This window comes from Onychomys torridus, chromosome 12 (genome assembly GCF_903995425.1).
Source record: "Onychomys torridus chromosome 12, mOncTor1.1, whole genome shotgun sequence".
Lineage (NCBI taxonomy): Eukaryota > Metazoa > Chordata > Mammalia > Rodentia > Cricetidae > Onychomys > Onychomys torridus.
In genome coordinates, this window is record NC_050454.1 from 1,523,463 (window position 1) to 1,526,317 (window position 2,855).

General features: G+C 46.0%; 1 non-coding gene across 1 annotated transcript; it reads left to right on the top strand.

Moving 5' to 3' along the window:
* The first annotated feature begins 2,186 nt into the window (after positions 1-2,186).
* On the top strand, positions 2,187-2,350 carry LOC118594344. The gene has a single exon (XR_004946340.1). It is a non-coding gene; the product is annotated as a U1 spliceosomal RNA (small nuclear RNA).
* Positions 2,351-2,855: the final 505 nt, after the last annotated feature.

Consider the following 2,855-nt stretch of genomic DNA (forward strand, 5'->3'; position numbering starts at 1 on the left):
GTTCACTGGGCCTAAGGAATAGCACTGACTCACATGCTGTTCTTGTCCTCAAAGGTCGTTGTCCCGACAAGGAGGGAGAAAAGTGAGAGGCACACCTACAGGAGCAAGGTGAGGTCTTGAGTGTGCCCATCACCACCACATACCCCAACCCTGCCCCTCCCGAGCCAGCAGCCTATGATGCCCTTCAATGCCTCTCTGCCCTGCTAGATCATGTGTCCCAGCAAAATGGAAGCTGATGTTGATTAGATGGTAAAGCTACATTATTGTTAATGTCTTGTCTGGGTGAGCATGTGGTTGTGCAGGAGTGATGTAGGTAATGTACACTACAATATTCTAGGAGGTTCAATGGTTTCATGAAATAAGTTCTCTGTTCTGTACCAAGAAGAGATCCCTCCTAACTGTCACGGGTTCCAACCAAGGCAGCAGTCTCGCAGCCACAGCAGCCATCTCAGAGCTGGGCTCCGGCGGGAGGAGGCACATGGGCACAGGTAGAACAAACAGTTGAGCATTTATTTATAGCAGTCAGGAAATAAAAGAGATGGCACCTTCCTGAGAGAGGGCAGTGCAGGGTCGCCTGGGCTGTTGGCCTGCTAAGACCGCTCCGTAGAGTCCTTACCCACAATGCAGTCTGTTAGAGTTGGGTGCATAAAGGGGTGACTACTCAGAAAGTTGAGAGGCTCACTCTAAGGGAAGGTTGCCTGTTCGCCCTTCTCTCCTTGGGAGCTAGCCACAGCCTGCCTGAGACTGGCTTTGTTATTTATCTCAGTGCACCAGTCCAACATCTTATATAATTAACTTGGGTATCTTATATTGCCTAATTTTCTGAAGTCCTCATGTATGTGTGTGTGTGTGCACGTGCATGCGTGCGTGCATGCATGTACATGCAGAAAACAGAGCAGGACATTGGATGCTTTTCTTTGTCTCTCTCCACCTTATAGCCTTGAGGAGAGACTCTCATTGAGGCAGAAGCTCCCATTTGCTGTAGGCTGGCTGGCCAGTGAGCTCTTGACATCCTCCTGTCTTCACCCCCAAAGGTTCAGTTACAAGCATATACAATCATGCCTGACTTTTTATGTAGGTGTTGGGGTTCAAACTCAGGTCCTCATTGCTGCATAGCAAGTGCTCTGATGCACTGGGCCAGCCTTCATCAATCCTAAAGTATCTTTAAATACGTAAGTATCAGAACAAGTTATATGCTTAGACAGTTACATCCCGTGGCCCAGCTCCAGGCTGCCAACTCCATATGTATCTGTCTTACTTTCCTATTGCCATAAAGAGACACTGTGACCAAGGCAACTTAGAAAAGAAAACACTTGGTTTGTAGCTCATGATTGCAGAGTGTTAGAGTCCATGGCCATCATAGTGGGGAGCAGTAGCTGAGATCTACATTCTCCTCCAAAAGTAGGAGACAGAGAGCCCTAAGGGAATGCACTGAGTCTTTTGACATCTTGAAGCACACCCCCAGTGACACCCCACCTCCGTCCAGCAAGGCCTAATCCATCCCTGTCCCACCAAGTAGGGACCAAGTATTCAAACACATGAGTCCATGCCGGGCATTGTCATTCAAACATTTCACTCCCTGGCTCCCATAGGCTTGTGGCCACATCACAATGCAAAATGCATTTGCTCCAACTTCAGACATCCCCTATGGTCTTAACACTTTAATTAAAAGTCCAAGTTCAGTCGTGTCCCCCACTCCACGTGGCACCTCCTGCAGTAGGCTGTGTCGGATGAAGTTGATCTCCTTCCTAGCCACCTGCTGGGAAGGCCAGCCTGATCTGCAAAGCAAGTTCCAGGACAGGTTCCAAAGCTACACAGAGAAACCCTGTCTTGAAAAAACAAACAAACAAAATTTAAAAATCCAAAAACAAAAAACAAAAACAAACTTGTTTTAATTGTTTGCTTTAATTAATTGGGCCATGATGATTTGGGTTAGTAGTCTTTCTCCTCCCATCTTTGGGATTAAAACCAGCTGACATGGAGACCTTCTATTGGTTAGAAACTATGGCTTAGTGACCATTTCTGGTGGACTACCTGTAACATTCAGGTTGAATTGTGGTTGCCAATCTAAGTATTCTCAACTTGGTTATTGTAAAAGAGAGAGAGAGGATATTCCTTGTTGGCTGGGGCTCAAAAGAGCTGGCAGAATCTGACAGATTTTTAATCTCTAAAGAAGATAACGTGCCATACTTACCTGGCAGGGGAGATACCATGATCACGAAGTTGGTTTTCCCAGGGCGAGGTTTATCCATTGCACTCCGGATGTGCTGACCCCTGCAATTTCCCCAAATGTGGGAAACTTGATTGCATCATTTGTGGTAGCGGGGGACTGCGTTCATGCTCTCCCCTGTATAAAAAAAAAAAAAGATAATGTGTCTACCAACATCCTGTCAGAAAGCCCTTAAAGAAAAAGCCCAGGACCAACACACCCAGTATTCAGTGTCTTGTAACTCTAATGTCCTGCAATACAGCTTTAGATGTATTGATCAGAAGAAACAACGCACTAAGAAAAATGAGGAGGCTACAGGCTTAGAGGATGGAGCCAAAGAAAAGTACCAGGAACAGATTGCCAAAAGATGTAGGCCGTCCTTGTTGAGAACTTCTGCTTCTGAGTCCAGTCAAAAATAAGTCTTGCCTAGTAACAAGATGCTGGGCATGGTGGCGCACCCCTTCAATCCCAGCACCTAGAAGGCAGAGGCAGGCGGATCTCTTCAGGTTTGAAGCCAGCCTGGTCTAGGCCAGCCAGGTCTACATTGAGTTCCAGGATATATATATAGTGAGACCCTTTATAAAGAAAAATTAGAAGAAAGAAAGAAAAGGAAAAGAAAAAAGTAACAAGTAAATAGTCAGACTTT